At 38.7% G+C, this 23,828-nt stretch overlaps 1 long non-coding RNA gene across 2 annotated transcripts in view; it reads right to left on the minus strand.

Annotated features, from left to right (window-relative positions):
• Window positions 1-902: 902 nt before the first annotated feature.
• The window catches only part of LOC116274983, a 45,367-nt gene continuing 22,441 nt past the window's right edge, over window positions 903-23,828 (minus strand). For both annotated transcript variants that reach the window (XR_004183885.1, XR_004183884.1), the window contains exons 2-3: window positions 4,570-4,704; window positions 903-2,231 (exon numbers count right to left, since the gene is read on the minus strand). This is a non-coding gene — a long non-coding RNA (uncharacterized LOC116274983). The remainder of the gene's footprint in view (window positions 2,232-4,569; window positions 4,705-23,828) is intronic.

Below are 23,828 nucleotides of genomic sequence, written 5' to 3' on the forward strand. Positions count from 1 at the left end.
ATAGAAGATTGAGATTAATAACAAGTATCATCACACAGCAGACCTCTGACAGAACCCACATCAGAAAACAGGATTTTGAGGTAGCAGAGCTGACTCTCCAAGTTAATACAAACGTGAAGGAAAAAACTGTGAAGACTTTTTAGGTGTGATGAGTCACAGTACTGTGGAAAATTTTGAGGCTTAAAACCTGCATTTCACCCTGAAATTTCTCCTCCATTTGCTGGGAAACCAGTCCTTCTTGACTACAGTCAAAAGCATAGCCAAGCACAAACAAATTAGAAACGTGTTCTCCATGTCAGTCTATGAATTATCCCAGTGATTCTCAAACTTGAGAAAGTATTGAAATTATCTGACAATTCATTAAGACACAGAATCCTGATCCCCTTCCCCAAAAGTTGTTGGATTCTACAGCTCTGCAGTGGGGCCCAATAATTTGCATTTTTAAACAAATTTCCAGACGGTGCTGGCATTGCTTCTCTGGAGATCTGACTTTGAGAACCCCTAGATTGTTATGTTTGTTTCTATACTTCTTGAGTCCTCCTCTGGCCTTGGCTTTCCCAACTTGATATCCAACTTGTGTGCACTGATCCCGGCCAGCCTCAATGCTGGCCCTACTAAGGGTAGTCTTTCATTTTATTATCAAAACTGGGAAACTTTTGAAAGTGAAGGCAATACTAGTAATAACTACTACACTGGAATTGTCTTGATACACAAGAATGTATATGCAAGCCCTGAAAGCACTAATTTGATTTGACTCAATCCTCTACATACATTTTTATTCCAAATGATTTTTTACATAATTAATAATTGAGTTAGGTTTTATAGAAATATAAATCTATATACACACATATGCTTATATATATACACATATATGCATATAGATACACATACACACACACACACACACACACACACACACACACACACACACACAAATGCTCTTTTTCATCCCAGTTTCTGGAACATAATGGTAGATTCTCTGAGGAGCATGTTCAAGAAGAAACGACGAATATATTCCCTCAGCTGCTGGCTGATGAGCACTAACAATTCTTTTGTCTCTCTTAGGAGATAGCTTCATCTGAAGCCAACTTCCTCTTCCAAGGTCATGCCTTCTTCCAAGGACAACCTGCATCAGTGACTGATGACAGCATATATAGGCTCATTCCCTTGCTCTAACTTGTGAAGACTCCAAAGGGCCATCCCACCTCTAAAGAGGCTTCTTGGGATTGGCTGAGGCATCTACTGAGAATGCATCACAGCTCAACTTCTTCCTCGGATCAAAACTCCTTTTCTTTTTCATGAGAATTGATCCTAGTTGATGTCTTGCATACTAATCTTTATCTCACAGTTGTTGCTTCCTGGGAACTCAACCTGTGACACACACAATAAATGTTCAATAAGATGAATTGCTGCTAGTGACTACATTTTCTTCAAGAAAAGTTTCATCCAGTGACTCCCTTAGACATTGTTATAATCATACTACCCTTTGACCTATAGCTACTAAAATTAATATGGTAAATCCGGTAACTAAATAGCTTTCATAGAACGTACATAGTAACTTTCTACTTGGTAAATAGTGATAAATGCTTCATCTTGAAGCATAATTAAGGCCTGCTCTCATTAGGAGGATTTGTCCACATAACGCCAATCACTGGAATGATGTGGAGGGTAAGCAACTGTGCAGTTCTTTCTACTGTATTTATTTAATATTCATGTGAGTCTTGAGAGTGAGTGCGCTAAATCTTTGGACAACTCCAGGGTTAAGGGTTCCAACCCCCCTCCTTCCACACAGTAAAAAATCCACATGTAACTTTAGATCCCCCCAAAATTTAACTACTAGGAGCCTACTATTGACTAGAAGCCTTACCAGTAGCATAAACTGTCAATTAACACGTTTTGTATGTTATTGTATTATATAGTTTATTTTACAATATGGTAAACTAGAGAAAATAATTTGTTATTAAGAAAACCATAAGGAAGAGAAAATACATTTATAGTACCGTACTGTGTTTATTGATACCATAAGTTTATGTCATCCGTTTACAAAATAAATCATCTGTCTGAGATGGTGGGCAACCACAGCTGCAGACCTCAATCTGTGGTGCATAGCAAGCAATTCAGCTTGTTCTTATAATGTCATGACTTTTCTCTGCTTCTTGGGAGCACTTCCATCATCACTAGTGGCATTTCGTATGGGTCCCACGGTGTTATTCAAGGTTTATGATAGTGTACTAAACACAATAAAAAAATTGCAAGAACCATGAGAGATCACCTTTTACTGAAATGCTCAATTTACTAGAGAGAAGGGTTGCTCACACAGAGATGATTAGCATCATCTGGCATTTTAAGTATGTACTCACAACTCTGAGCTCACTGCAATAGCTACAGGAGAACTTGTTCTAGCAGTACAGTACATACTACAATTAATTTTATACAGTGATGATTTTAAACTGCACTTTTATGTTTGTTTACAATTTTTTCCTGATGGGGAATGGTGCCATGAATGGTTTGTGTATGTATAAGTTTGATAAATTTTAACTTTATATAATAAATTTGTATATATTTAATGATAGTAAATGACAAAATAGACTAGTGTCTTATACATACATCTTATATATTCATGACATATCTAACTTTTTCTGATCTTTTTCAATATTTCTAGGCTACATAGTTCATCTACAAGTTTGTTTGAATTGTCACAATCTCCAAAAATTGTTCTAGGTTTATTGAAAAAAATCCATATACAAGTGGACCAGCATAGCTTAAACTCATGTTGTTCAAGGGTCAACTGTGGTAAGATATTTCCCCATTCTATATTTTGGACTGTTATATATATTCACTGTGAATTGCAGTGTGTGTATCTGTGCATGCATACATGTATACAGGATGATGTCAGATGTTGGGCAACTCTCAGTGTAGTGAAGTCATACATTTGAGCTTTCATACTTAGCTTTATTTCTTTGCATGTGAGCTAATGAGATGGGCTGGAAGCTATTCAAATTTCCTTGAGAACTCCCTGTAAAAGTATGTGATATTCTTTCGAAGAGGAAGACATGTTAGATTTACTGTTAGTTAATAGGAACCCCAGTCTGTGAGGTGGAGACATTTATACTGCTTGGCAGTATTAAGATCAAGCTTACAAAGAAGCTATAAATTTCTTAATCGTTGGCAGAAGCTAAGCTTCCTTTTTTATGTAATTTCTAGGCTTCCTTTTTTTAACCTCATTGCCAGTTTCAAATGGCTTGGGACTCTAAATAAAGGTCTGGCCCCATAACTGTCTCCTTTTACATGCTTCCTGACAGATTTTTTTGAGAGGTGAACAATTCATTATTCTATCTGGGTTTAAGAAAACCAATTCTCAAATCTGGCTCTTTTTGTATAAATGCATTCTAAGAGCTCTAGGTATGGCCCTGAGTGCTTTTCAATAACTTAATTAAAACTCATCTGGGAGAGTTTACAGGGGGAGTAATGAATGTAATCAGGGAACAAGAATCCAAGAGAAAGAGGAGACAGCACATTTAGGTCAAGGTTTGTTAACACTGGCCCTGATATTTGGGGCTGGATAATTCTTTGCTGTGAGGGGCTGTCCTGTGCATTTTACACATCTTTAATAAGACTCCCCAACCCTCTGAATTGTGACAGCCAAATATTTTTCAGATATTCCAGAAAGTTCCCCACAGAGAGATGCAAAATTGTTCCAAGTTGGCAGTCACTGATTTAGATGTTAAGTAGCAAATGATGCAAAGACCCCAACAATAATCCAGATGATCTTCTCTTTACTCCAAGTAGCACCACTGAGGACAGAAATCTGGTGACCTGGCCTCCATTACATCATTTAACATCTATTTATGGAATAAATACTGACTGTATTTTCTGGCATTTTGCTAGGTCTACAAAACTTGGTTCCTATCTTCAGAGAGCCTACACTCAACTGAGGAAGACAGACAATGGATTTAGAATCAGACAAACATATATCTGAATGCAAATAATGGAAGCCTTATGAAGGACAATGAAAGCTGGTATGAGAGGGTAATAGACAGGGTCTGTCCTAGAGTTGCAATCATAGAAGGACTCCTTGAGGTGCAAATGTTGTAACCAGTATCTGAAGATCTAATAAGAGCTGACCAGAGATCTAGCTCTGCTTTCCTGACTGAGTCTAATACTTGTTTTAAATTGCATTGTCCACAAGGTATTTGAGCCCTTTCTTCTTCAGTTCTTTCTTTCTTAGTTATTTCTGAGGGCCTTATGCTTGCTAGGGTGAGAGAGAAGAGATGGGCCTGGGAGGCTGCAGGGCTCCCTAATCAAAAAACTTACCCCCGACCATGACTATGGTGCAGTGGCGATTCTTCTCACAATTGCCCTGGCTAGTCAAGACTATCTTTTTTGTTTGTTTATTTTGCTTTGTTTTTCATTTTTATTTTTCAACACATGCCATCATCACCCCCCTATCCTGGCTGTTTTAGAATAATAAAAAATACATATTATTGAATATACAAATACTATTTCTAAAAGCAAATCAAAGCAATTACTGTATTGAATCTGCCTTTTCAAATCATATTCTTTTTTTACCTTCTGAATAAAATTTGGAGAGAGGGAGTTGCATTCTGCTCTGGAGTTTCCAGGCTGGGGATCATGAACTCGATAGTCTTCTTATTCTGTTTGTATTACTCTGTTCTCACTCTGCTAATAAATTCATACCTGAGACTGGGTAATTTACAAAAGAAAGAGGTTTAATTTACTCACAGTTCCACATGGTTAGGGAGGCATAACAATCATGGTTAAAGGAGAATGAGGAGCATCTTACATGGTGGCAGGCAAGAGAGCGTGGGTAGGGGAATTGCCCTTTATAAAGTCATCAGCTCTCGTGAGACTTATTCACTATCACGAGAACAGCACAGGAAAGACCCACCCCCATGATTCAATTACTTCCCACCATGTCTTTCCCACAACACTTAAGAATTACAGGAGCTACAATTCAAGATGAGATTTTGGTGAGGACACAGCCAAACCGCACCACTGTTATGTACCACATTTTGTTGTGTAACAGAAACCTGGTATGGGACAGAGGAGGGAACCACCCTTTTCCAGAAAGGGCAAAAACATTTCATTTGCTATTTTGTAAATAGTTCTAAAATTTACCACATTAGTTAATTATATTAGTTTAGCCTTAAAGGCCCTAATGAGATGCAAAGTTGACAGATGGGATAACACATTAAACCTGTTCATGTCCATTACCATGAAAACTGGCATGAATTAACTGGACACATTAGGCAGCAAGAGCAGGACCCTAAAAATGCAAACTGAAACCACAATGAGATTATCATCACATGCAAGTTAGGGTGGCTATTACCAAAAAGTCAAAAGATAGCCAATGTTGTTAGGGATGTGGAGGAAAGGGAACCCTTGTGCATTGTAGGTTGGAATGTAAATTAGTACAGTCATTATGAACAATTCCTCAAAAAATTAAAAATAGAACTACTAGCAATCCTACTCCTGAGTATTGGGGAAATCCCCACCCCCGACATTTATTGTGGGTTCTTTTCTATTTCCCTAAGTGTCTCAGCTGGTTTGAGAAATTAAGGGAAAGAGTACAAGAGAGAGAAATTTTAAAGTTGGGTGTCTTGGGGAGACATCACATGTTGGCAGGTTCTGTGATGCTCCCTGAGCCATAAAACCAGCAAGTTTTTATTAGCAATTTTCAAAAGGGGTGGGAGTGTACAAATAGGATGTGGGTCACAGAGATCACATACTTCACAAGGTAATAAAATATCACAAAGCAAGTGGAGGCAGGGTGAGATCACAGGACCACAGGATGGGGTGAAATTAAGATTGCTAATGAAGTTTTGGGCATGCATTGTCATTGATAACATCTTATCAGGAGGCAGGGTTTGAGAACAGACAACCTGTCTGACCAAAATTTATTAGGCAGGAATTTCCTCATCCTAATAAGCCTGGGAGCGCTACAGGAGACTGGGGCTTATTTCATCCCATCGGCTTCGACCATAAAAGGCGGCCACCTCAAGGTGGCCATCTATAGACCTACCCTCAGGGCACATTCTCTTTCAGGGATGTTCCTTGCTGAGAAAAAGAATTCAGCGATAGTTCTCCTATTTGCCTTTGAAAGAAGAAACACTATGGCTCTGTTCTGTCCAGCTCACTGGAGGTCAGACTCCAAGTCTTATCTCCCTTGTTCCCTGAAGATTACTGTTATCCTGTTCTTTCTTCAAGGTGCCCAGATTTCATATTGTTCAAACACACATGCTTTACAAACAATTTGTGCAATTAACACAATCATCAAAGGGTCCTGAGGCAACATATGTCCTCCTCAGTTTACGAAGATGACACAAGAGATTAAAGTAAAGACAGGCATAGGAAATCACAAGAATATTGATTGGGGAAGTGATACGTGTCCATGAAATCTTCAGAATTTATGTTGGGGGATTGCAGTAAAGACAGGCGTAAGAAATTATAAAAGTATTAATTTGGGGGACTAATAAATGTCCATGAAATCTTCACAATTTATGTTCTTCTGCCATGGCTTCAGCCGGTTCCTCTGTTTGGGGTCCCTGACTTCCTGTAACACCTGAGTTTATATACAAAATAAATGAAATCAGTGTGTGGAAGAGATACCTGCACTCCCATGTTCATTACAGCATTTTTCACAATAGCCAAGGTATGAAAACAACCTAAATGTTCATGAACTGATACATTGATAATATTTGTGAGACACATGTATATATTTTGTGTGTGTATATGTAAATATATATACATGTAAATGTCAATGTGTACATGTATATACATACATATGCATATGTACACACACACACACACACCCTTACCCACACGATGAAATATTATTCAACATCAAGAAAGAAAGAAATCCTGTTACTTTCACCAAAATGGATGAAACTTGAGTTCATTTTGTTAAATGAAATAAGCCAGGCACAGAAAGTTAAATACCACATTATGTCATTTATATGTGATATCTAAATAAGTCAAATTCATAGAAGCAAGAGTAAAAGGGTGGCTGAGGGGAGGGTGGGGGATTGAGGAGATCAAAGAATGTTGATCAAAGAAAACAAACTATCAGTTATACAGGATGAATAAGTTTTAGAGATCTATGTACAGGATGGTGACCATAGCTGATAAAATGTATTGTATACTTGAAATTTGCTAAGAGAGTAGATCTTAAGTGTTCTCATCACACACACGCACAGGCACACACAAATGGTATCTATACAAAGTGATAGTTATGTTAATTAGCTTGATTGTGGCAATCATTTCACAATGTATACATATATCAAGACACCACCTTGTATACTTTAAATACATGCATTTTTTATTGTCTTCAGTTATATCTCAATAAAGCTAAAGAAAAAGATTATGAAAAATGGGAGGATGGGAAACAGGACCCTAAGGTCATGGAACAGAGGAGACAGCTTCTCTTCAGTAGGGGTGATAGGAGTGTCAGGGAAAGACATTGGCCTACAGGTAAACCTGAGACAAGGATGCCTCCAAATTCCTCAGCAGGGAGGGATACAGGAGAGGAGCCACAGAAATGGAGGACGAATGCATAGAGATGACCCCCAAGACAAACTTCACCTCACTTCCAATCAAGCTGTTTCCAGAAAACACATGGGAGGCAAAATCCAAGCCCTTTTGTCTATGTCCGTCTTCGAATAAAAAGCAAAATAGGCATTAATACACAAAGGGGTCCCAAAACCTCAAGTTTTTGCCCATCTTAGAGGCCCTGCCTCTGAGGGAGAATGACAGAAGCATAATAATTTGACACTCAGTATTGTTGGTTAAAGAGAATGTGCTACCCACAGACAGCCTGAGATACCCACAGAGGCCTCTTTAAAATTAAAGTCTAAACTTCTTCAGAAGTTTCCAAACAAAATAAATAGGCAGATGTTTGTGTCACCCTGATTTTGTTTAGGATTTCCTAGATGACTACTAAACATTTTATTTTAAAAAATTACTTTTGCCATGTAAGAAAACTTAGTGATTTTTCTAAAACTGAAAAGTTCACTGCAGTCTCACTGAACTATTCCTTAAAAAACAGGCCAGGACAGCAAGCTAAGCTGCCAAGTGATGACAGTTGTGATAGCCCACAGCTCTGAGCAGGGAGGTAAGGGGAGCGGTTTCAAGTTAAATCTGTCAGAAGAAGTTGAGAAACCTGATAAAAGTATAAAATATTCAGGATGCAGGAGAAGTGCACCCAAATTCTCCATTAAAAGAAAATAGCTTCCCTTTAAGAAGCCGAAAGAGATATGAGAACAGCAGCCGCCTTGGGGCACCACTTCTAGGTTGATCTACCTGAAATCTGATTAAGCAAAAATATAATGAACATTTCCACTTGCGTGCTAGAATTAAAAAGGCATCACCTGCAAATAATGTTATTGAGCATTTTTTATATTGTAAGGCACTGAAATAAGCCCTTTACGTTAACTAACGTTAATCCTCAAAACAAATCTATCAGGTTGGTATCATTATTCATATTTGTAGGAAACTGAGGTGCATAGAGTAACATATGAGCAGCTGCCTATGGGGATGCAGGTTGGTCTGAATCCAGGCAAGTGCACTTTGAACAATGACACAAGTTAAAACAATAAAGGAACAAAGACACCGTTGATTCTCATTATTTGTGGTAGTTATGCTATATAAAGTCATTCTAAAAAATGTAATTAGCAAAGACAGAACCATTGCTTCTGGGGGAAGTAGAGGGTGAAATTTCTACAAACCTCTGGTCACGACATTTTCTTTTTCTTTTTTTGGGGGGGGTATGGGGGTGGGGAGGTGGTGTTTCACTCTTGTTGCCCAGGCTGGAGTGCAATGGCACAAACTCAGCTCACTGCCACCTCTGCCTCCTTTATTCAAGTGATTCTCCTGCCTCAGCCTCCCCAGTAGCTGGGATTACAGGTATATGCCACCACACCTGGCTAATTTTTGTATTTTTAATAGAGATGGGGTTTCAACATGTTGGCCAGGCTGGTTTCAAACCCCTGACTTCAGGTGATCCACCCGCCTTGACCTTCCAAAATGCTGGGATTACAGGCGTGAGCCACCATGCCTGGCTGACATTTTCAACTGATAAATATATAACCTTGCTTTACATGTTTCTATTTACAGAAAACTTATGTAACATACCGTTGATGCATTAACACTGAGCTCATGGCCAATAGCACTATAGCTCGTATCTCAATGAAGCTTATCATACACACATTTTCTCCCTAAGACACATCACAGCCTTCTTACTCTTAGGAACACTACATAGCACTTTAGCACTCTGGTTGGGGATCATTTTAAATGACAAAATCATCGAGAGAAAGTCAAAAATGGGAAAAACGTGGCGCTAAATTGACCACTAAAAGAAAACTTGTTTACAGAATGAGAGCTGAAACACAATGGAAGAGTTGATCTCCGTTGGGAATGTGCACTGCTGGCAACAAAATTTTCACCGCACTTTTCACATCTCCAGTGACTGTAAAAGTGCTATGTCAATTTGGGGATTATGTATCAATTTTGGACAGTAGAGGGATTCATAAATACAGAATCCAGCAATAATATTGATGAACTACATGCATTCTGCCCATCCCCATAGCCTGGTAAACAATGTTCTGGAGAGCAGAAAAGGGGAGAAGGATGACAAGAAAACCAGAAAGAGGGGCTCAACAGAAAGCAAGATCTATGTTGCTGACATCCTTGGTTTTAGCAGGTCAGTTTTTGTAGCATTTCTTCTCTTGAGGGCCCTGTGTTGTAGCCTTGTTTAAGTAACCGACAGGCTTATTTCCTGAAGCAGAAACCCTGCATTCCTTGGTCCCCTCTCGTGTTTTCCAGATCTTTCCGAAATGAGGACCTGACTTGTCCCGTCTCTAATTCCTTGACAAATCCAGGAGTGCTGTTTCTCAACACAGCCATTATTGGGTTGATACTGTTTTCAGTCTTTCTCATATCTCATTACACTTATTCAGAAATGATCTGATCACCCAATGCTACATTTTAGAAACTTTTCTACACAAATGAACAAAATGAGTTACTTAAACTGATTTATCTATTGAGATTACAGAAACCCAAGGGCAGGTGTGGCATTTAAGCAAGCCTGGAATAAAGATGACACCCCCAAATGATGGCTCAGGACCTTACCTCTGTCTCGAACTCAGCTCTCTTTTACTGTGCTAACCCACGCTCAGAGAGTCTCTCCCTGTGGTCACCCAATGGCAAACAGAGACACCAAAGGCAAAATCTTTCCAACTTCAGCTCAAGAACAAAGACATGGACCCCTTTTCTCGTATTCTTAACAAAGACCTTAGGACTTAACCTGCCGTTATTCAAACTGTCCTGATTTAAATCCGCATGTGTCCATCCTGATTCACATAAACTGAGACTGTTTGCGTGAGGATGGAGCATCCCCCGATAAAAACTATGGGGTTTTTTAGAAGCCGGACTCCTCTGTGTAGGCAAACACGAATGAATGCTACACAGGTGAAGTGAGGTTCATCTGCCCCCTAAGCCGGCCTCAGAAGAGTTAATCTTTTCCAGAGGATCTGTCCTCAAAGTCCTGAGCAGCCCCTAACAGTCAATAGTGGCCAGATGAGGGCAGTAGAGAGAAAAGTCGCCGTGGAAACCTCAGACCACAGGAAGCTATGATGGAGCGCTCGCTGCTCTGGGTACATGTCAGAAAACTTGAAGCTGATTTGAAGCTTCCTGCCTGTACCCACTAAGGCATTATGATTGTCACGCACAACTGCCTTTCTGCTCCCTGAGGATTCTCTCTGGCTGCCAGAGCCTGCTCTCTCCGGACTCCTGGCAGGTTTGAAAGGCCAGAGAGTTAACACTCCTTGGGAGCAGCTCCGCGCCCCCCCCCCCCCCCCCCCCCCCCCCCGCCCCCGCCAGTGAACCCTCCTGTGGGATGACCCTGAGGCACATGTGCCACACTGACTCACAGCTTCATCCTAGTGGGGATGAAAATCCAGTGAATTGGAGAAACAATGCACTTTCCTTCTCTCTCACTCCCCTGCTCCTCTGCCAGTGCCTCTGGGATCACCTCCCAAATAAACCACTTTCCTGGAACCTTGTCTACTGAGATAAATGCCACATGGACCATGATGGCATAGGATCCAGGATTTTAAATATTTTTGCAAGAACACATATTTCCTGTTGTTGTGTTCTCCCTACTATAGAATAAAAAGCAAGGAGAGGATGGATAATCTCCTTGCTGGGAAATCCACTGTTAACATATTTTCTAGAAATAAATGAAAAGAATATATATTTATGCAGAACAATGTAAATAGCATGATACTATAAAATATAAAAACTAAATTTGTATTTTCTCACCTTCTTCCAACAGTAAATTCTGATTAATTCTCTTATAATCCCTCCCACAGAAAAGAGAATATACAGAGAAAGCAAAAGATAAAAGAGAAGAGAATGTTAGAGAGAGGTACAGAAGGAGAGAGCATTTGCAAAGCTTTTGGCATAGAGCTGGTTACTAAATAAATCACTTTCCTTAACACTTTCTTCAAACAATAATTCTATCTTTGAATATACTTCAAGTAACAGAACCTGCACTGTAAATAAACATACATACAGGCATGTTTAAATGATGGTGTTGGTCTGGCTACTGGATATGCCATAGATTAACTCAGTTAACTCACCAATAAAAATTCAAATGAAGTCCTCTTTGCTAATGAATAAAAATGAGCAGCACTAAAATCTAATTACATCCCTACAAGAATATTTTATGTCTTAAGTAGCCAATATTTTTACAAAGTGAGCTAATTAAAATATTAAATAAAATATTAAAATAGGTAGACAGTTTTGAATATTTCTGATTAAGTTAAATTTGTTCTTTATACATTTTTCTAATACAAATGGTGGAAATTACAGAATATAAGCCTCCAATTAATCTTTCCTTCCTTAAATGGAAACATGATTCAGAACTTAACAGCATTGATAGAATCTAAGCATTTTGCTAATGCAAAACAAATCTTAACAAAACATCAGTACAATATGTTCAGTCTGAAAGAGAATATAGGCTGGGCACCGTGACTCACATCTGTAATCCCAGCACTTTGAGATTGCTTAAGGACAAAAGTTCAAGACTAGAGTGAGCAATATAGTGAGACCCTGTCTCTACAAAAAAATTTAAAATTACTCTGGAGTGGTGGTGCACACCTGTTGTCCTAGCTACTTGGGAGGCTGAGGCAGAAGGATTGCTGGAGCCCAGGATTTCAAGGCTACAGTGAGCTATGATCGCTCTGCTGCATTCCAGCCTGGGTGGCACAGGGAGACCCTGTCTCCAAAATAAATAAATAAATAAATAAATAAATAAATAAATAAATAAATAAAATAGAACATAGTTTTGCTTTAGTTACCCTTTTATTTACCAAAAAAAAAACAAAAAACAAAAAACAAAAAAACCCCCTGAAATTTTATTCCATGTGAACTTGAAAACTGTTCTGGACTGAAGATGGTGGCTCGTGCCTTTAACTCCAACCCTTTGGGAGGCCAAGTCGGTAGAATCATTTGAGGCCAGGAGTTTGAGACTATCCTAATTAACATGGGGAGATCCTTCCAATACAAAAAATAAATAAATAAATAAATAATAAATTAAATTAGCTGGGTGAGGTGATACTCACCTGTAGTCTCAACTTTTTGAAAGGCTGGGAAGGGCGTTTTAGCCCTTAAGTTCAAGACTACAGTGAGCTATTATGGCACCAGTGCACTCCAGTCTGAGCAACAGAACAAAACCCTGCCTCTAAAAAGTAAAAGCAAAGCAAAGCAAAGCAAAGAGAATTGTCTTGAACTATCTGATTTTCTGATTTGTCATTAATTAAACAATTTAAGAAGTAGCACCTTAGCCAGTCGTGGTATCTCACACCTGTAATCCCAGCACTTTGGGAGGCCGAGGTGGATGGATCACTTGAGGTCAGGAGTTTGAAACCAGCTTGGCCAATATGGTGAAACCCCATCTCTACTAAAAATACAAAATTAGCTGAGCATGGAGTCACATGCCTGTAGTCCCAGCTACTTGGGAGGCTGAGACAGGAGAATTGCTTGAACCCTGGAGGCAGAGGTTGCAGCGAGCCAAGACTGCACCACTGCACTCCAGTCTGGGCAACAGAGCGAGACTTCGTCTCTAATTCAAAAAAAAAAAAAAAAAGCAGCACCTCAAAAAAAATAAGTAAATAAAACTTTTAAGAAGAGCAATAAATACACTTATGCTTACGAGCATGTGCACATATGTGCACACACCCACAAACCCAATATATATGACTGAAGATGGTAAACAAATTAGGTTAGGAAAAATATTTCTATCTAATACTATAGACAAATGGCTCATATTGTTAATATACAAAAGGCTGTTCTAAGATAAAAAATATTAAAATTCAGGTAGAATAAATATGAGTAACAACCAAACACAGTTAAAAGGAAAGTAATTTTAAAATTTTTGAAAAAATGTTCAATCTGACTTAAAATATTTTTTAAAATACCATTTAAAGCCACAAATTGTCATTTCAACTGCCTGACTGACAAAGATAAAAAAGTCGTTTAGTAAATCTACAGCTTCCTGGGGGTGTTGCGGAAGCAGGAACACTCACCTTTGATTGGTGTGGAGGATACAAGATTTCAATATCCTTAAGATAAGTTTTTCAATAATTTTAAAAACTAGAATGTTTATAAAGTTTCTAAGGATTTACTCAAAATATATACTCATTGATATGAATTGAAGAATGTCATCAAAGCATCTTAGTGATAGCAAAACATTGAAAAGAAGAAAAATACACATCAATCATTCCTGGTTAAGTAAGTTATGCAGAGTAATACAATGTAAAGCTATGATATTTAAAGAACTAAGTAATTTTATTTTGTTGATATAGAGCTTTGGATATCTTTTTTGAAAAGTAAGAAGAAGAACAATTTGTAGTCTGTTAACATTTATGTTAAATGTTAAGTGCTCCATGTCCCTCTGTTATTCTATATGCATAGACAACTTCAAATTGTATTCAAACATCAGGACAGTTGGTGGTCTTAGAGTAGAGGGACTGAGTGGCCAGGGGTCAGAGATGGGAAAAATGGGAGTGTTTTTTCCTGCATTTTTCAGTCACTTCAGTAATAGATTGGGAAAATACTTGGACAGACTTTCCCATTCTGAGATTATTAAGGGAAAAGAAGCCTAGGGTCAATGGCTCAACATCCAGAATTCCAACATTTTGGGAGGCCAAAGCAGTAGGATCATTTGAAGCCAGGAGTTTGAGACCAGCCTAGGCAGCAAAACAAGACCCTCTGTCTACAACTTAAAAAAACAAAAATCTTAGCCAGGTATGGTGGTGGGCACCTTTGGTCCCAGCTACTCAGGATGATGTGGGAGGATTGCTTAAACCCAGGAGCTTGAGGCTAAGGCGAGCTGTCATCTGGGTGACAGAGAGAAACCCTGTATCTTTAAAAGAAGAAAAGTAAGGAAAAAGGGAGGGAGGCAGGGAAGGAAGGAAGGAAGGAAGGAAGGAAGGAAGGAAGGAAGGAAGGAAGGAAGGAAGGGAGGGAGGGAGGGAGGGAGGGAGGGACGGAGGGAGGGAAGGAAGGGAAGATGGTAAAATATTCCCTGGTGGTTTTTTTTTATGGCATTCCTTGTCCACATTTAAATCTTTGAGTTTATTGATATTTTCATGTCTTCTACAGGTTCTTGAGTGCCTACAGATTCAGGAGAAAAGACAGCACATAAACAGAAACACACAAACAATATTTTCAAAAGAGGTAGCCACTTGGTTCATAAGGAGACAAAAAGCTCCTCACCGGTTATTCCCTTGATGTTCAGTCTTGAATGATGACCTCATCTGCTGGATATGGAAACTGAGTTATTTTGATATTTTACACTTGCTGTTTTTGTCATTCATTCAGAAAAATTTATGGAAATGATAGAAGCATCCAGTTCCCTACTGGGGAAAGGTCAGGTCAGTACCCATCTCAGCCACTAGTTTTCCATCATTCTGAAAATTCATTTCTCCTCAGCTACTCATTTGTCTCAATAGAATATGTTGAATCATTCTCTTTCCTAATTATGCAAATGGCTTCCTGTATCAAAGGTAAAGTTGTCTGGTTATTGGGATGAATTTGGGGACACTATTCTGTTTCTATTTATTTTTTGGTTTAGTGCTGTATTGGTACCACGTTGCTTTAACCATGGTGACTGGATATTATGTTTTCTTTTTTGATAATGCTAGTTTTTCCTCCTTATTTCCATTTCATCATAGATCTCTATCATCTGCCTGCATATATATTTTTTTATATACTGGGGACTTTTATCATTACGTTACAGATAAGGAAACCAAATATTAAAGAACTAAAAGGTTCAAGTCGCACAACTTGTAAATATCAAAACAAAGATTTGGACTTAGTTTTGTTGGACTCCAAATCTACACTTAGAATCTTTGGATTTGGACCCTATAGGTTGGAAACGTGATTCTTTTTACTTTTCTATTTATTTTGTATTCTTGTAAGTTGCATGTATTGATTTTTGCTCTTTTTTAGTATTTTTGAATAACCTAGCTGAAATGTTAAAACCTCAGTTTTCATAAGTATATACAATTTTTTCCTGGGACAGGTTCTGATACAGCTGACTTAAAGTTGAAATAGCACAATTCTGGAAATCGTGGGCACTGGTGACTTTGTGATAAATGAATAGAATCTCAAAATAGAGGTAAAATGAAATATACAAATTTTTAAATTATATTGTTCCAAACTTACAGAAAGTTACAAGAATAGTTAGAATTGTCCTCTATACCTTTACCCAGATTTACTTAATTATAATATTTTTGTTCTCTGCTCTCTTAATGTAATATGCATATTATAGGTTTTCCTGAACATTTGAGAGTGAGTTGAGTACATCATCGCCCTTCACCATTAAATATTTTAGAGGATGTTTTCTAAAATATAGACTTGTACCCATAGTAAAATTATCAAGTTTTTATATTGAATATTTATTCAGAATTTTGTCAAATCTGCCAGTCACATTTCAATTCATCCTGGAGTATCCTTTATAGCATTGAATTTCTTCTACTACATATTTTATTGGCTATGAATTATAATCTATAGTCATAGATTCTAGTCTATGGTCACATAATATATTTAGTTATCATGTGCCTCTAGACTCCTTTAATTGTAAAGGTTCCCCAGGCTTTCTTTGCCTTTTACGATATTGACATTTTTGAAGAATAAAGTTGATGGACTACTTTTATAGTCCCTTATATCACCTTGATAGTGTGTGTTTGAAGCATACCTTTGTTCAAACTGGAAAGAGTATTTTTACATATAGAAGTGCTGAGACCTTTAGAGCCAGCCAGGGCCAGAATCATAAATGACATTAAAGATATGGCAGTAGCAGACATGCCAGAAATTTTTCAGAGAAAATTTTCCACACAGAAGGACTCTCTGCATTGAAGGTAGAGTAAATAAGAGAAGGAGGCATGACTTAAATTCCAAGTTTTTAGGGGTTACCTGACAAAGGAGAAGTTGTTGTTACAGAAGAAGCCAGGCAAAGAAAAAAGCTGCCAAGTCTGCTAAATCTCCATAATATGAATGAGAAAGGTTTGATTTTCTGAGCCAAGACTGTTGCTTTAGAATCAGAACAGAATTGAAGAACTCAAAGCAAGTAAATCGTGTAGTGCTTGACTTCAGCAATTTCTAATCTCAGCGATGAAGCTGTCCATATTGTAACTTTCACAGGCATACATCACACAGGGAGAAATACTCATGGGAATATTCTTTCACACCTACCTGCCTACATCTATATCAATATATACCATCAAGTAAATCTCCTCATTAACTATGTTTTAAAATATTAGGTATTTTTATAACCACCAAGAGTGGTTTGAGTTAAACCAAAAATTTAGAGGATAGAAGAGAAAAATAGGGAAACGATTCACAGAAGAATAAACTTTGATGTAATTCAACACTACCATACATCCTGCTCTGTGTAACTTCACGTGCTCCCATTAGAGACTGAATTTTGCTAAGGAGAGGTTCTCACCCACTCTCTACATCAAGATGGGTTTAGGTATGCAACTTGGCATAGGGATGTGATGCCAATTCTATATGTGAGAATTGGATTGCTCAGTGTGAGAACAGGGGAAAAATTAAAATGGTAGGAGACCTGAAAGTGAAGGACCAGCAGGTTGGGAAGTTTACCTTCAGGAAGAGACATGATAGACCTCAGGGGCATAGTAGCCTACAAGAGACAAAGAGGACTAACGATTAAGAGAGGTGATCAAATTATTTGCCATAGGGTATGATAACATTTTTCTCAATAATTTTGCACTCTTGAAAGATATTTAATAGAGGCTATATTGCTCACTCATGCTTTTTGGTTTAAGTAGATTGTTATAGGTAAACTTGAAAAGTTGCTTAGTTCTATGTCAGGGTTGATCAAAGACAGGACCAGTTTATATTGTGAAGCTGTAGTTAAGAATAGGGAAGATCCTAAAAGTATAATGATCAGAGAATAAGCAAACATTTCTGGGAAAACTCTAGGCTTTCAAGGTTGTGAAATTGGTCATTTCAAAGCTGAGAATTCAAAGGAATAAAGCTAGACCAAGTTAATATCTGGTTTTATTTGACAAAAATCTAAAAAATGTACTGAAGTATACATGACATTTCTAAATGGTTAGGGTTGGAAATTAGCGAGGCCAAGAGAAGGTTGGAGAAATACGGTAGCCCAGGATATGTGGTTGGATCTGCTTTGTTGGTTGGTGTGGATGGGATTGGGGATGCACCTTCTTTTTGTCTCCTCTTCACCCTCTTTACACTCAAGACCCTCATAGCTCTGTAGGCCATAGAGCACATGCTCAGGGCCCAGTGGCCCGAGATAGCAGTGTGCTATATAAAATATAGAAAAACTTTCATTTATTGAACAGCTGTAGTACCCATGAATGAGTTCAAACTCAACCTTCTAGGACATTTTCTGTTTCTTTTTTCTTCTTGTGGAGTGTGAGACTCTTTTTGGTTTATGTACTCCCTCCAGGTGAATCAATGTTTAGAAAAAGGGGATAGAAATTAGATTTTTTAAAAATTCTGGATTTGCCCACCAATGAAGGTTGACTGTATTTTATTGTTCTTGTTTTTACTTTCATGTTTTTCTTCCAGTTCTACTAAATCAACAGACATGTGAGATGGAACATCTCAGTATAAATAGGAAATATTTTCTACTAGGAGAGTAGGCTGGACAAGACAGTGATTAAAGTGATTACTGAATCTTCTATCTAAACCTCATGGGCAATTCTATCTTGGTGTTGTAAAAAATTCCAAGATGAGGTTGAAACCCTGTGATACAGGGTCTGTGGAGTGGATTGTTAAGAGAGTGCAGCATACTTGTGGAGAAGCAGAATCACACAATTGTTCAGCACTCTGTTTTCTACATTAGGCACTTTTAGACCTGGCCTCTGTCTTTGTGATGACGTGGAGATAAAGGCTGAGTGTCTGAAAGCCTCCGATCAGATGCTAAATACTGAACTCTGACCTTAGGGAGCAGAATCCTACCTGTCAGAGCATACACAACCTATATAGGTCATTGATTCTGCAGTTGTCCTCAGCAGAGGGCTCCCGACTGGAATCTTAATAGAGAAACATGTGCATAAAGCACTTCTTTATTTGAGTTTTACAAAGAAGGTGCAATATAAAGTATGTTTACTATCTTTACAAATAAATAACAGAAAAGAAGCATGGAGTCTGTCCATGAACCCAATGTAGAAAGTCACATAATTCGTAGCTAATAAAGCTCTGTAGCTTGCCTAGGGAGAGAAGAGTGGCAGTTTGATTCGACTTTCTTTGCTTTCTTGTTCCACACAGAAGCAAGATAAGCAAGTCCTCAGATGATCCCACATTCTCTAAGGATATTAATTTATCATCAGTCTCAACCACCCCAAGATTAGAGCTGATACATTTGCTTGTCTTCCTCCACCACCAACCCTCTCTCTTTCACTAACACTGTGTTTCTATGGCTGCTGTAACAAATTACCACAAACTTAATGGTTTGAAATGACACAGATTTGGTATCCTACAGAAAGATGAAATGGTTCTCAGTAGGCTACAATTTATGTATCAGCACGGCTACCTCATTTCTGGAGGTCCTAAGGGATAGTTTGCTTTCTTTCCCTTCCCAGCTTCTAGAGACTTCCTGCATTCTTTGGCTTGTGGTCCCTTTCCATCTTCAAAGCCAGCAAGGGACATTTGAGTCTTTCTTAAGTCACATATTTCTAATCCTGACTCTTCTGCCTCCATCTTCCCCATTTAAGAACCCTGTGACTATATTGGTCCCAACTAAATAATCATGGTTGATCTCTATATTTTAAGGTCCATTGCTTAGCAAACCTAATTCCATCTTACACCTTTAGTTCTTTTTCCATGGAAGACAACATATTCAAAGGTTCCAGGAATTAAGAAGCAGACGTCTTTAGTGTTCACTACTATGCCTACCACAACTACCATATACCATATGAAGTCTGACCCAAACTTATATGATTCTTGTTCTGCTGAACAATTTCTGAAAGAGCTTATCTCCAGAATGTCTAGATTTGTTGGCCTCAGCTGTTCTAATATTATCAGCCACAGACTACTCACAATTGCCCATTTCGGTATTCTTGTGGCAGATATATGCAAAAGACTTGTCCTTTTCAACATTCCCACACTGTGTTCTTCACAATGCCATCTTTCTTTCCATATATCAAGACTTGACTCAGTGAAAATTCTGCAACCAGCAATACAGAAGATGGAAGCCTCTCTCTGTGTAGACACAATATCCAGGATAACCTAAAGATTTGAGTCCTGAAGAAGGTGAACTTCCAGATAGGGTTGGAGGAAAACAAAAGAAGGTCTAATTTCTAAAACAATTGAGACCGGGCTATAAACTGAATACTCTTAATATTGTAACATAACTTGAGGTGCATAAATACACCTACCCCAATACTCCTGGACCACTGAGGGGTAATCAGGGTAGCTGCATAGTTCCTACTGCCTACCAAATTACCTGAAAAGCTCTAGAGAACATTTGCAACAGAAATGGATTCTGTTCTTCTAAAAATTTCTCTTCAGACAAAGCAAGTCCCTGGTGGCCACTGTGTTGGTCTCTGGTAGCTGTTTTCCTCTTGCAGCTACCTTTATCTTATTCTGAGTAATATCCAGTGCCAACCCTAGGCCTAATGTGTATCAAGAATCCCCACTGCTTCTCCAGCTGTGGCCTCCTCTTCATCTCAGTTACAGCCCAGACATTTGTCTCTGTTATAGCCACAGGCCCACTTCAAGTCTATCTCCCAATTCTACTAACATCCTCTCCAACACGTTAGAGTCTGTGGAGTATTGCTCGTTAGAATCCAGAAAGAAGCACAGTTTCTTATGATGATTAATATTGGAAAAGAAAAATGGTGCTCATGGTAGAAGCAACTGGAAAGGTTCAGGAGTTTACCCTGAGAGGTCCAGAGATCTCAGGAAGCCTTAGTCTTCCAGCTCACAGCCTTCCCCAGGATGACCTGGACTCTGTTCTATGTGATGGAGTCTAACATTCCTGAAAATTTGCTGTCAACAAGAATATATGGAAACAATTCTAGCATCACATTCAAAATAGGCCTGGCCTGCACAACTGCAGAAATCTGGCATTCATGCAGCCGTATAGCAAATGACCAGAGATTGCTAAATCAAAGAGGGAACATGGACTCTCATGGCCTTCTGTGTTTAAAGCCAAAGCAGTAAGATTCGGAGGACTGGGTTGATACATCCAAGAAGCTTCTAGGGGAGAAGGCCCAGAAACATCTGCCTACAGAATGACTAAAGGGCCTGGGATATGTCCTAAGAAGTCCGAACTATAACCCCTCAAGGCTCTTGGAAATATACCTAATAAAGAGTTAGGGAGCTAATGCTGAGAAGGAGGTAAAAAGTGACTGAGTGACTCACTCAGTGAATGATTTATTTTCATGATTTAAGGGAGAACAAGAGGAAATCATCCAGAAAACATCCAGAACATAACCTCTGTCAGAAAGACACAGCATGTCAATCAGGGTATACATTCTTCATGGATAGCAACCCTCTCTATCCTCTCCCTTCATAAGAAGTCTCATACATGTGGAATCAAAAATGTGCTATTTTACTGGGTCAATAACATCATCTCAATACCTCTTGGAGCTTTCCTTCCTTGATCTCAGGACTTGGCAGGTGCTGGAAGCCTACTTGATACAATTTTGTGGGTGGCAGAGGTGAGGCCTAACTCTCAAGGTCCTTGAATCCAGAAAACTGTATTGGATGAGAAAAGCCCAAGCCTGGTCTCTTTCTTGGGGAAGAGCATACTGGACATGCTTGGTTTAGTGGCAGACTCCATAGCCATGATTTCTCAGCTTCTAATAGGAAAATGTCAAGCATTTCATGGAGAACAGTGATTACAAAAAAAAAGTTTCATTTTTTTTGGGGGGGGGGTGCAGGGATGGGGTCTCATTCTGTCACCCAGGCTGGAGTGCAGTAGTGCAATCTTGGCTCACTGCAACCTCTGCTTCCTGGGTTCAAACAATTCTCCTGCCTCAGCCTCCTGAGTAGCTGGGATTACAGACACGCCACCATGCCCAGCTAATTTTTGTAATTTTAGCAGAGACAGGGTTTCACCATGTTGGTCAGGCTGGTCTCGAACTCCTGACCTTGTGATCTGACCACCTCGGCCTCCCAAAGTGCTGGGATTACAGGCGTGAGCCACTGTGCCTGGCCACAAAAAAGTTCTTATCTACCCGTGATAATGTTTTACTTGAACTTTCCCCTATAGATGAAGAAGACAAGAAAGCCTTGAGATGGTCCCACTTTGATATCAAAGATGAATTTCCAGGGACCAACCCCTCATGCACCACATCAAAGACAAAACCAGGCACAAAGAGACTGAACTAGAGAGCTGGATGACAGGGGATGCACACTGGGTCAGCGAGAACAAGCATCCTTTTACTTTCATGTCCAAAAAAAAAGACAGTGCATTAATTTAGACCCTCCCAAAAGAAGAAGGCCTTAAGAGAAAATCTATTCGGGAAGCATATATTATAGAAAGGGATCCAAGGTTGGGGAACTTTACACACCAGAGGAAAGACAAGCAACTTGGCCAGGGACAGGAAGTCAAACAGATATTCATTCTGTTGAGCAAAATGTCCCCAGTTCCTTTCGTAAAAGGATTGGGCTCTTCAGAAAAGTAAAGTCAGATAAAGAGCACATCATTAACTAGGGTGAATTAACCCCAGGAAAAAATGAAAAAGTCAGTAAACTCCCCGGAAACAAAATATGTCAATGTCCCTGTCTGAGCAGAGTTCAGGCCTATTCCAACCAAACCGATCTGGGGACACTGAAGATATTGAAAGTCAAGATCAATGTCAGTCATGGACCTGATCCCACAACATGCCCTGGGTCTAAGACGTGGACTTCATGCAGGGAAGATAGTCAACTCAAAGAGGTACTTTACAGATCACATAGCTAACTAAACATGCCTGTGATTACTGGGCTGCCTTCTTCCTTGTGCAAAGCAGAGAAATAAAGGCTAAACTTGCAGGATTCAAGCATGTTCTGAAGACCTGAATTTAATGAGGGGAATCATGTAGATTAGAAAAAAATTCTGGATATTATGAAATTATTTCAAAAAGTAGCCCTGGATACATCTGGTTTTGGCTATACTAATTTATGAGGGTTATCTCTACCTTGATTTGAACTTGAATCTCTACCACTCTCCAGTTTCATGGCTTTGGGAAAACTACTTAATCTAAATGATCCTTCATTACCTTTTCTATTATTTCTTGTCTCACCATTCTGTTTTAAAACACATATGCATTTATATTTATATATCGCATTAAGCCCAGTTCCTGCTCAAAAAGTGCTAGCTCCCATTTTTTTCCCATTTGTTTTTTTCTTTGCCTTCAATTGAAGGTGGTGCTAGTTCATGTATTTCAGTAACAGGTGCATTGAGTTATAGACAAGCACGATCTATTTTCAGATTAAAAGCTGAATGAAAATGAGCAATGGTGTTTTCTCCAGAACAGTTGACTTAAAAAAACAGGAAGTAGAAAAAATTAATTGTTCTATTTTCACAATAGTTTCTATTAATGTGGAAAAATACAAAAAAATGAATGGTTATCTTGAATTAGTGTTATAACAGTTGTGTCAAAAAGATATATTTTTAAACTTTGACTTATTTTTTTTTTTCTCATTCTGCCAAGCTAACTCTATGTACTAAGCACACTGCGGCGGCCCAATTTAAACCTGTGGTGAAGGGAAATCAATTTAGCTAAAAATACACTTTGGAGTTTTAAAGAATTATTCAAATATTACTGGCTCCTTGAATACATTGTCACATTTATATAAAATCTGAAATACAGACTCTTTTCCTCCTAGCACTAGAATCCCCTTCTCTTATCTCCTTCATAGAGCAATCTGCTTCTAGGGGACAAAGAATTTGCTAAAGTACTTGTAGTGAGAGGAAAGGCCCTGAAGGGGTTTGCTCAACTAATAATGAATTGTCACTGAACTGTCTGTTTAAGGGGGTGACTGTTTAACTACAGGACTTCAGGTTTGCTGAGCAGGGTGTGGCATGAGGGGGCAGAGCAGACTTGTTTGAAGCAATCAAAAGGTGTATTTGCTCTACAGGAAAAGAGGTGGCAAGGAAAATTATACACCATGAGAAAATGGGATTTATTTCAGATATGCAAAGCTAATTCAATATTGGAAAATCTAATGTAACTATCAACAAGCTAAAGAAGATAAACTATATGATCATATTATTAGATACAGGAAGAGCATTTTATAAAATCTAACACCTAGTCATAGTA

This window comes from Papio anubis, chromosome 5, assembly GCF_008728515.1.
Source record: "Papio anubis isolate 15944 chromosome 5, Panubis1.0, whole genome shotgun sequence".
NCBI classification, from domain to species: domain Eukaryota; kingdom Metazoa; phylum Chordata; class Mammalia; order Primates; family Cercopithecidae; genus Papio; species Papio anubis.